We start from the raw sequence: 12,547 nt of genomic DNA on the forward strand, positions 1-12,547 counted from the left end.
AGGAAAGAAAACATTTATGAAAGAGTTTCAATTGTTTTCCTGTTTAACTTTTAATTGTGCTTTTTATCATACTGTTATTTCACAATTGTGCTTAACATGTATTCCCTGCCATACTGAACTGAACTTCTTTTGTAGCTGATCTACAGTGATGTTAATCTTATTTTATACAATAATATCATAAAGGTTTAAAGTAATTTGATGTTTATTGGCATGTCCCAGCACTCCCATTCTGCAGTGCAAACAGTTGCACTGCATTCAGAAAATGTAGCAGAAGCTAAATTTTGTTGAATTTCCTAAGCTGAGTAGAAGGAAGTATTGTTTCCTCCTCTGCGACATTTTAGCAAAAGAAGTTGGAATAAATAGGGGAACTCACAGAGATACAAAGAGTTGCCACGTTATGCATACAATGATGTTTTGTGCTATTTTTTTTCCCGAAGAAGTTGAGCTATCTCATGTCTATAGAACTTTCAGTAAAAGGTAAGTTCATTTCTTAACTATGGTTGCAAATTGCACCCAAGATCCAGAGCAGCATGCATCCTTTACAATATTTCCAGATTTGGTTATGAAGCCATTAGCAATTTTCCCTCCATTTTCCTGCAGCTTTGATTTCTTTCTGCATCCAGGCAAACTTTGATTGCTATCTATTGATATTTGTGGTAACCAAGGCCTGATGTAAGGCCGACGTACTGTGGCCCTATAAATGCAGATTAATTGGAGCAGAGCTGCTGGTAAGACTGTAGGAGTTACCCACTAGCCTGGCCAGATTTTGGGGTAGACCAATTCACAGTTTGTACATGAACCCTTCCTTTTCTCTTTACTTTTTCAAATTATGTACTCTCTTTGAAATTCCTGCTGAGTCACTCCAGAAATTGAAACATACTTGTGGTAAGGTTGAATTTTATATTCTTAAAGACTGTAAAATATTTCTGGATTCCACTACAGGGAATATACTAGATACATGTGCTATCTAAATAGGTCAGGGATTTAGTAAACTCTAAATGTGAGCTTCTGAAATAATGATAAACATGTTTCATATGATTTATTCAAAGATATTTACTTTTTTATTCAGTGCGATAATTATATTTGTTTGAAGACACAGCTTTACTGCTACTGAATAGTATCTTGCTCTGTAAGAAACACTAGGACACCAATTTAAGCAGGAATTAGAGGCATGTTTATATGGAGCATGTACTCAAGTGAAAGATGTTTTCCTGAATCAAGCAAGACATAAACGTTCAGGCATACACTACTGTAATTTAAATGCAGAATCTGAACCTAAGAGCTCATGAATCTCATCCAATTCAATGAAAAAAGATAACTGGAGGACCGTCTTTGTCCACCTATATAAAGCAGATCATCCAATTAGTTCATGCTCTGTTTGGGATCAAAGTCGTAGAGGAACAGAGGGACTTATTATGGATTAAAATTTTCAAGGTCAGCTTTGAGTTGAATTGAAGACTGTAACCTCATGGTTCAAAAAGTAATAATTTGCCTTTGATGCTCAGGACAGGGTTTTGTCCTCTCCATATGTTAAGTCTGCTAACTGATGATTATATAAAACTGAGACGTGTAATCTTGGTCTAAGTTCATCAAAAGACAGTGAATCTCTGACTTTCTGTTCAAGGAATCTTCTAAATGTTTTGCAAGATTCAAACTTACATTGTTTTGTGACCTGAACTTAGTCAAAGCACCAGCAAAGTAAAACCTGCTCAATGTGATGAATCAGTAAGGAATATGACTCTGAAGGAAGATTTCTTTATTGCATTTTCAATGTTTCAGCCTCCTTGTTATATTAAGAAAGTCCCTTGCTTTATGTATTAACATTAAACCAAATGTTTTTCAATGAAAATAGTGCCATTAAATATAATATAATGAGAATATTTTGTTATGTATCCTATGTGCACATTCAGACTGAGCTGCCAAGAAGCAAAATATTATCTGAATTCACTGTCAGTGGCTTGAAAGAAATAATTGACGGAAGTTCAGACTTCATTTAGATAATGAGCTGACCTGGACAGTAAGATTGTCCCAATTAAGGGACAAGAGATTAAGAGATTAAGCCACTACTCTGTATTTCAAGGTTATAGACAGTGAAATTATGTGAAGCCTGTGAATATGGAGATTTTTAATTTGGTCATTTTCAGTCACAGAGGAAGAATGCCTATAAACCTTCCACAGACTTGGAAATCTGTTGACAATGTAGAACTATCAAGATTTACAATGCTTGAAGAGACACTTGATATAGGGGAATTAAGCAAACTTCTATGGCAGGAAAAGTTGAAAATAGTAAAGCACTAAAAATGAAAGTTATGGTTGTGAGCTTTTGGAAGATAATAGAGAGTGTTTGTTCATGCAGGTGAATGCAGTTTTAGCAAAATTGATTTATACACCTGTAATAATAATGAAAAAACCCAACCCAACAAGTCATTTGTTAAAAATATTTATGGCCTACAGTGCAAGATTGCAGTCAGAAGATGTTTGGCTTTGTGGCATCCTCATATGAAGAGAGTATGATTAATGAATTGCCAGGCAATGCTAGTAGATTGGATTCTTTAGCGGAACTTTTCTCTTGGATGACTATGCATGGACAATGACTTTTGGAGGATGTCCCACCTCCAGTGTGCAAGATCATGAAAATAGATCTGAATTAGTTTTAACTCACCAAGTAGTAATTCTACATTATTCATTTTACAATTGTGTTTCTACCTCTTCTTCCCACTAGACAACTTTCAGACACATCAGTCTGCATCCCTCAGGAAAGCTCCTCTGACATCTTTTTAGTTACATTTCACAGCTCAAGATGTTCCCAGATGAGTCTTGCCCCCCTGGTAAAAAGCTCTTAATAAATATTGTTTAGTGCAACATCCATTTCTCTCCCTCCCCTCTCCTAAGACAGATGGATGATTGGCTGGTTTCCTCCAAATCTGTACCTTTTCAAGTTTCACAAGTCTTTGTGGTTCTCCAGCCCCAAGGAAGCAAATTCAGCCACCTGAAACTAGATTTTCTGGAGAACCATTGCTGAGCTTGGAGTATTGCAATGAGGGGAAGAGGCCTCTATAATCATCATCATGTTTACATATGTACTTGAGCCGTTGTGCATCCCATACTAACCTTTCTCTGATTTCCATGCTTCGCTTTTCAGGATGACTTGTGTTCCCTCTTACTGGGTAGACGGTGTACACAGTGATAGGGCTATTTTTGTAACCACCCAGCATGATTTTCAATTCCCCAGTTATGTCTCTTTTTCACTTTGTAGCTGGTGGACTGAGTCTTGGTCAGAACAGAAAAGGTCAGAACACAATTTTTTTAAATACAAGGCTTAGTTACAGAGCTTCATGCTTTCATTACTTCTGAACTTAAAGGATTCTTCACTAATTATGTATAATGAGCCTTTATCAGTACTGACTGTAGTTTTCTGTCTCAAGTGAGTGGAGGAGAAAATCCTAGAAAATTGCCACTACTTTGTTAGGGATCTATTCTAAGAGAGACATTCAGTATCAAATTAGGTAACTGCAACATCTGGATGAAAGTTACTTATAAATAGCGAAGGTTTAGTAGGTTCCCTGAGTCTGTAAGGTAGACTGTTGATCTGTATATTGGACCTAGTACCTAAAGGGAATTCTGGGAGTAGGCCTCTTAATCTTTATTTAAAATGACAAAGAAATTTGTGAAATATCAAGTAAATGTTGCACAGACTAAAATTGACTGTTGCAGAGAATACCTTTCAGCCATAGATAGTGGACACAGCCAGCATGTAGTAGAGTACACATTTTAAATGATGAACAATGTTTACATGGCATCAAGCATAATCCTACATTAGTGAAAATATCAAGCATGTAGAAAATAGATGTGTAGAAAATAGATATGAAAATAGAGATGTGAAGGTCTTCTTAGTTTGTAAAAGATGCTACACAGAGGTTGGTGTGAAAGTCTTGGTCTTTCTATACAAATCTTGCAAAACATATCAAGAAAGGGATCTTACCTTAGGATTTTGCATTCATGGAGGCAATTTTCAACACCTGAAAGGGTTCCTCTGAAGCATCTGAACGTCCTTTATCCTGAATTACAAGCCATTATCTTAGATTGTTCAGTGTGTAGAGAATCTGCCTGTCTACCTGCAGTTCTGGTCCTCAAAGCTAAGGAGAGATTTAGACAAACTAAAGGAAGGTGTAACAGGGGAAAAAAAAAAAAAGAGTAAGAAATGGAAGCTAAGAGAAGATGACAGGGTTAAGTAGCCTAGAAAAGGAAAGATCTGAGAGTAAATCATATCAGTCTATAAATAGTTTTAAGGCAATAATAATGTAAATGAAGGAATGGAATTATTCACGGTCTCAGAAGGTGATAGAATGAGAACTCAAAGCTGGAAGCTAAGGCAAGAAAAGCTGAGATGAGATTTTCTGAATTAGAGGAACAATCAAGCTTTGGAAGAGATCTCAAGGGGAGATGCGAAGGCATGATTTATCAGATATGCAAGAACAGATTAGTTAATCCACTCCTAGAAATTATTTACAACAGGAAATACTTCTAAGTGGTGCATTTCTTATTTGTCTTGCACGTTTTCCACCGTGGCAGCATTACCAGTCCTACTGGAGTTGCACTTGCTTTATAATGGCTGCAATAGAGGGTCTGGATCTATAGGGAAGAGTGAAAGTAGGGAGAGACTGGGATTCTTTCTCAATTAGAAATGAGATAAATTAGGAGCAACTCCACTGAAATCAGAGAGCTGGCCATGCTCTGAAACTATGATAGAAATAAATGGATAAAGTGTCTTTTCAGCTTTATGGGAGTATGCTGGACCCAAGAAATGCCTCATGTATTGACCGTCTTCTAGAGTCTGGTTCTTAGATAACCACACCTTGAGGGTTTCTCTTTCTGGGTGGAGGTATCGACTGCTGTAAGGATTTAACTTGGCCAGTAGTGTAAAGGTGAGGAAGGCTGAAAGCCAAGTTGTTGCTGTCATTAACAGATTTCAGCTTCCTCCAAGTTCTGCTTCATTATGTTATTTTAAAAATGCACTTGACCTTCCCAATGGCCTACTGGACTACACAGCTGAAGCATCAGTAATAGCATGTTGGTGTTGCAAGCAACATTCAAAGTTGTATATAGCTGTAAGAAATTAATACAGAACCTTCCAGAATACTCATTACTGCATTTCTTTTTAAGTATACTGGAGCTCAAAGTGTCTTGGAATATCTGAGTATGTTTATTAATGTACCTTAGAGGTCAGAGTGGTGGGAGAGCTCATAAACTGCTACAGTCTTGTAACTCACAGTACGAAATCCAATTGTTAGTGTCCGTAAAAGTTTTCAATGCATTGTGTGTCAGTGCACTGTCCTGGAACTGCAATCAACAATGTAAGAGAAAATTTATGGAGTGAACCTGTAAATAATTGTGTAAGTTCTCCACTGGTGTTGCTCAGTTAATATGTCGTTAATATATAACACTATTATGAAACAGCAAAGGACCCAATGTATGGGCTGCACTTAACCCCACGGGACACTTTGCTATCACTGTATTGGAACAACAGCGGTGATTTTCATTTTTCTCTGCCCTTTCTTATTCCTCTAAGCACACGACCAGACTGATGGCATCACAGCCAGATTTTATTTTCCTCACTTTGTTATCTGAATGTGCTTTCAAATAAAGCAAGAGAATGGATCGACGTTGCTGTTGTTTTGCCTCTGGGTTTTGATTAAAAAGTTGTACATTTTCACCTCAAGGCTGCTTTTGGTACCATTTCAGTGCAAGCCACAACCTGCTCATGTCTCTAGTCAAGCACTTTGCTGTGACTTGAGTGGTTGCAGAAAGAGATTGAAGCCCATTTTGCTGTAATGAGAAGCACTCAAAGCCTGAGGTTAAGAAGTTGTTTATCGTTGTCTCCACCACCCTAATTATAAGCGTTATCTAAATAAAGAACAAAACACTTTCTCCACTTCTTTTCCCCTCTGCCTCCAAGAACCCAAAAGAAAGCTGGCTGGCCAAGGGATCCTGCAAAGCTTCAGGAGACACCAGGGTTTGGGCATCCTGGCCCAGTGGAGTGTTAGCTGGACAGTTTTTTAATGTGCTCTTCCCTGAGGGGGCGTAAAAGTGAGATGCTCTCCTTCTCACTAGTAGCTTTGTGCCATTCTTCTGTGAGATGACCGAGGGGAGTCGAAAACTGGGGAGAGTGGGACAGTTTCTGCTCTTAACAGACATTGACATTTGGGTTGGGTGTCAGCTTAGATGGGCTGGTAGCTGCTGAATGCTAGCATCACATGGAAAAGGTAAAAGTGTAGGGGGGTAGATTAGGTGGGATGAGCAGCGTGTGAGGCCAGGGAGCAGTGGGCAGGCAGGGATGCCTGGCTCCTGATGCCACCTCTACCATGGAAAACCTTGCCAGGCAGTGCTGGCAACAGGTGAAGTGATAGGGGCAGGCAGAAGGCTGCATAGCCCTCAGGAGCTTTTCCTCCCAGACTTTTCCTCTTCCCTTCAGCAGTAATCTGTCCATAAATCCAGACAGCCAAGGCTCAGAACCTGCTGGAGATTATACCGGTGCAAAGCTGAATGCTGGGTGGTATTGACTGGGCATGGCAGTGTTTCAATCTCATTTTTCTCTGCCTTCACGGTGAGCTCAGCTACAGTCAAAAACATGATGGGAAGAACTGTAAGTGAAGGGATTGAGCTGGAAAATAGTGCCAAACTGCTGCCTGCACTCCTGGCATGCCGTGTCTGTGCCATACATGCACAGCTCCAGGTGCCCTGTCCCAGAGGAAACAGCAGAAGAAGGAAAAATCTGGTGAAGGGCAGCAAAACCCTGTTATGGGGCATGGAGCAGCTTCTGTACAATGACAAGTTAAATGGATTCGCCTTGGAAGAGGGAGAAGTCTGATGGGATATGGTATAGATCACAGACAGCATGGAAAGGGTGAAAGGAACCAATTTTTTTTTCATGGTGCAGATGTTGGAAGGTACTAAATGAAACATTCCAGTGTAAAACAGCAGGCTTGAGGGAAAGGAAAGGGTGTGCATTGTCCTGGCAGTCCATCATTAAGTGGCAGGGGGGGGCACTCATCCTGCAGCAGAATTTGGGACACTGGCCGATTGTGCGGAGGTTCTCTGTGATCATACAAAGGCAAAAGTACAAAGTGACTTTTCTGTGGGAGCCACAGGAGCTCTTCCTGGCAGGGTCTGGTCCCACAGAGGTGGCACAAAGCATGTTAACTGACAAAGCATTCAAGGACGCTTGAACAGACTTGCTTTAATGGCTCTGGGGAGGGATGCTCCTCCTTACATTGTGTGGGTCCACTGAAAAAGAGCACTGCGCTTTGATGTCATTGATGCAGGTTTAGATCCAACGACACATATTTCAAGGCACTGAAGAAGGTGTTCTGTCTTTCTTTGAAGGTCATGCTTATAAATGGCATAAAAATAGTTCTCTGAGTGAGTTGGGGGTTATTTCTAATAGTTTTATTCAAAGCCAGAATAAAATAACTTTTTTTTTTGCCTTTTTTTCATTGCTGTTACTCTGGTATACTGAAAAAGAAACAATAGGTTTTGTAAAAAAAAAATTAAAAGCAGAAAAATTATTTTTAGGTCAGTAGGAAAACTGTAAGATCGGAGAGAGCACCATAACAGCTGCACTTTCCATGGAGATTTGGAGATTAATGAGATGTTTTCTGCTTATGGTAAGCTTTTTCTGTAGTGGAAGCTGAAAATAAAAGAATAATTTAATCAAGATTTAAAAAAAGAAGAGGTTCTGTTGCATGTAAATCTTCTGTGTGGATGTTGAAGATGTCCCTGCTCCCTGCAGGGTGGTTGGACCAGATGACTGTTAAAGGTCCCTTCCAACTCAAACCATTATATGATTCTAGTCTATGATGTTAAAACAACCATGGTGTACAGCTAGCAATCAAACAGGGATTTGAATTTCAATATAAAATATTGATTTCACTGTTATATTAAACTAAGGCTATTCTTCGTCTGAGTTTGATTTTCAGGAGTAAAATACTGTGACCCATGAATGTTCCTACAACGTGGTGCTGGAGCAACGTCTCACATAGGCAGTGTTTTGGGCCAACCCATAGTTTTTAAAACCCTCTCAGGATGAGATCTCTCCCTGCTTAGCAGGAGCTGCAGTCCCCAAAGATGCAGGGCTGCAGTAGGTGAGAATCCGGTCAGGGCAGAAATGGGCTCATAAAATTATGGAGGAACACAAAAATAAGTTTGTGCAAACCCATCTTACTGACACTTCTCTAGGGGTTCAGTAGGTAGAAAGGATGGTGGAGTGGTGAAGGCAAATCATCTTTGAGGTACCTACTGTTCAAAAAAGATGGATGTGGAAGAGAGTGGAAGAGAGTCCCCTTTTGGGATATTTCAGAGTGGTCACAACAATTTTAGTTTTGGTTTAGATTTTTTTTCCTGCAATTCCTTCTCTTTACTTCTAACTGTTAAATAGAACAACAAAGTCAGAAAGAAAGATGACTCAATTGGACAAAGCTGAAGTGGTCATTCACTGATCTAATTCCTCGGGAGTATTACTTTTATAATTTGACTCTTCTAATTCTGATTTTGTGCTGGTAGATATGGAGAACTTTTGATTCCAGTTGTACTGCCTATAAATAGCTTTTAAGAGTTTCTTCTTAGAATATTGGGAAGTATGTTGCTATGTTTCCACTTATCTTGATATTTTGTGGAAAATTGTGTGTATCATTTTTCCACTTGGCATGGTGCATGCTGGATTTTAAAATAATATTTTAAAACCATGTAAATCGAATTACATATTTGCCTATAGGAAGGAAAGCAGTGATGGACTTAAAGGCTACATGCATCCAGTGGGAGTCAAATGTCAGGCTTTAGTAAAATTCTACTCCTTGGATTAACGCCTCAGCTATGTACCAAGTGTAATAGTGATGTTTTTCCCATTTTCTGCTAAGACCTGTGAGAGCTTTCCTGCGATCCAGAATAGCAAGTAGTGTAGAGTGCTCACAGAGGAAGTGGACAGCAAAGGTTCAATTGTCTCTTCCCTCCCATTGGGAAAAGGGATTTTAATCGGGGTCTGCTGTATTTAAAAAACTCTTGACCATATGCCTGTATAGTAAGTTTCTCTATTTTTTCTCTGGCCTAATTATTATTTCATTGTTTAGCCACAATAAATTGCCTTTCTGAAGAGACCGAGAAGAAGAAATTGAGACTCACATCTGGATCTTTCCATAGGAATGTTTTTACTTTCTCCTCATTAATCTAAAGATGACCTTCATCCAACAAGGATTCTTGTCCAAGGAATTAGACTGTATCCTTGAAAAAGCTACCTCAAAATCATGTGCAAACTTTTTTTTTGTTTGGATGTGAGTCTCGATTTCTACGTCTCTGAATGTTTTCTTCACTGAATTCAGTCTCAGTGACCAGTAGCCTAAACTATGAAATCAGTCTTTGCTAAAAATATTTCCTAGGGCAATGTCTTCATTACCATGGTGAAAGCAAAGCCTTTTAGCAATGGATTAATTCATTTAAATAGAGATGAATCTTGCAATACTTAGAATTTATCCTGGAATAATTCTGTGGGTTTTGAAATCCCTTAGTGGAGTTCCTGGAAAGGCGTTTGGGGTTTTGTATGAATAAATAGCCACAGGATGTGCCTATCTCAGGAACCACCATGAATAACTGCTATATGAAGAAGGAAATTGGAAGGGAAAAAAAAAAAAGAACAGAGAGGAAAAAAAAAAGGAAATGATACTGTAGCTGAAAGAAATTTGCTGCTCTGTACCACACTTGCAGTAAGGTAGATCTAGGGATAATGGCAAAAATAAAGGTTTTATTTTTGAAGCCTTATTGATGTTTATGCAAAGGAAGTGGAATAAAGGATAAAGGCATCATGAACGATGCACAGATAAAACTGCCAGCTTTAAATAAGATAGGGTTTGGAGTGGAAGCTTTGAAGTTTTCTATTTCCATTTTCATCCAACGCATAGTCTTCCAGAAGGTATGAAATATGTACTGGATTGTAGTTATATGGAGTTTTGCACACAAATTGCTTAATATTGCTCTAAAGCACCACAGTCATCTTTTAGCAGACAGAGCACCACGTAGCATTTTGGCAGGAGAGTGAGAAAATGATATCGGCTTCTGTGATGTGTTGAACTGGACTTGAGTCTTGAAAGGGTGAAATGCTGTTGCTCATCCACTGGTCTCTCCAAACTCTCCTTCTTCATGGTCTACCATTGGGACATTGGTGCATGTGCACAACCTGTGTACCCACCACTCACCACCTTTCTACTGGCATACCACTCCTGTGGCACTACATGAACAGGGAAACCTCAGAGTACAGAACATAGGATTATGAGCATAATATTGGATATACTTTGACTGAACTCTACTGAGAAGAAATAGAAGTATATCAAGCTGGCTTTACATCCATTTTGCGCTTCCCTTGTGGATAGCTGGAAGGGTGGGACAGCTTCATCATTGTGCTAACCCTTCCAAGGTTGCAAAGACTTTCAAAGACAGCCCAGGCAAGAAAAAATACCTGCAGCATGCTAATATTTTGGCTGCACTCCAATACTCACATTTTTTTTTTGTTAGCTGCCATCGTCTCCATCTCATGAGGGAACCACCTTTATTTCAAACATTTCTCTCAGTTTTAGTGTCAGTTTAACTCATTTATATTGCTAGATTGGGCAATAATCCATTGGCTATGCCATTGAGTAACTAAGCAGTTTCTTATTGGTCATTGATAGTACCCCATCCCTGGAAACATTCCAGGCCAGGTTGGATGGGGGCTCTGAGCAACCTGATGTGGTTGGAGATGTCCCTGCTCCTTGCAGGGGGGTTGGACTAGATCACCTTTGAAGGTCCCTTCCAAGCCTAACAATTCTATGATGCCATAATTCTATTCCTTTTCCATCTGTACAAAAGGATTGGGTTAAGACAAGCAACTCTCCAGGAATACTGATGGGATTAATACCAGGAAGGGCTGTATGGTGCTAAGGCAAGGTATAGAACCATACAAGTTATATTGAGTATCATAAACCTCACCCACTTTTGATGCCACAGCCAGAGCCTACTGCTCCCAGAGTTTTCGCTTCAAGACCTGAAGGAACAGAAGCAAGAAATCAACCTGTGGTGCTACTTACAGAAAAGCTGTATCTCACTGAGGAACGACAGCAAAAGAAATGTTTTTACCTGAATGACTGAACAGAAAGAGATACCATCAAGTAACAGATTCTTTTCTGTATCAGTAGGCACATAGGGACTTAGATCAAGTACTGTCAAAACTCTGCTGGGAATATATCCTCAGCCTGCCATGTCTGTTACTGCTAACATCAGTGACAGGGATGCCTTCAGGGATGCATAAGCTCTCATATTTGAGACAGGGATACACCATTCTTTGGAAATATAATGGGCGTGTCACTGGGATTAAGCCTTTTGAAGAAAAAGGCTTTAGCGGACAGGTGACAAATTATTCGGGTTTGGCATGGGAAGTGCCTTCATGGAGGGTCCATTGAGATAAGAAGAGAAGCCGTAAATTCTTGTAGTCAAACATGGCGTTTTCAGAAGTTTTTTGCTTTGTTCTTCTTTAGCTCTACTTTCATTTTTCCCTTCTCCCAGTCTTCATTTATTACAATGTTTCATTAATTTTCTTATTCTCTGTGCAGACACAAGCCAGGATAATATTTTTATTACATTATAATCTCATTTTTTAAAATGCTGCTATCAACCTGGCTTTTGTAGAATAGCTTATATATTTTGCCTAAATATTTCAAGCCTGCTTATATCAGGAAGTAGCATTTTTTTTTGGCTTGGGTAAATGCTGAAAGATATACCAATGGGAAAAAAAGGTTTCAGACAAATAAAAAGTGACAGCGGATGTCTTATGAAAAGCTGTTTATTGGGATTTCATTCCTGAAGGCTTCCAAAAAGAAAAAAAAAGAAAGAAGGTATAATTCATCTTCAAAGGGATCTGTTTATTGTATTTGCTTACCTGCATGTAAAGCTCCTTTGCTTTTTAAAGGATGACAACTGGCTAAGAAGGAAATAGTGGGGAAGCTAGTGGGGGGCAAGGTGTTTTTCTGTTTCCATATACAAACCTAGTGCTCCTCCAAGGTCGAGTTTGACTGAAGGTAGGAGACCATGACACCTTCAGTAGATTTGTATTAATAAAACATACTTGGCAAAGCAGTGTTGCTGGAAGAGAAAAATATACTCACTCAAGCCTATGAAATTGCTTAAGAATGGAAAGTCCTTGTCCAGAGAAAAAATCTCTTTGCTAATCACAAATAGTTTTCTTTCCTCCTCTGCTGTTAATAGGGACCATGTGTATGCCAGAAGCAAAGGAAGCATCAATAACCTTAGAGGCATACCACAGCACGGACTGGGTTCATTCAGACAGATTGATATTCAAGGTCCTATCGTCTAGATGGCATCAAAGCTGAATTGACATATCTACATTTAATGTGCATTCAATCATTAATATTAGCCTCTTTAGGATGCCTACCCTACTCTGGCTAGAAATCTGGGGTAAAATCCAAATGAAGCAACATCAGTTCCCAGTAGATGTTTTCAAGGTTTCCCT

Source organism: Chlamydotis macqueenii, chromosome 3 (genome assembly GCF_036417535.1).
Source record: "Chlamydotis macqueenii isolate bChlMac1 chromosome 3, bChlMac1.mat, whole genome shotgun sequence".
Lineage (NCBI taxonomy): Eukaryota > Metazoa > Chordata > Aves > Otidiformes > Otididae > Chlamydotis > Chlamydotis macqueenii.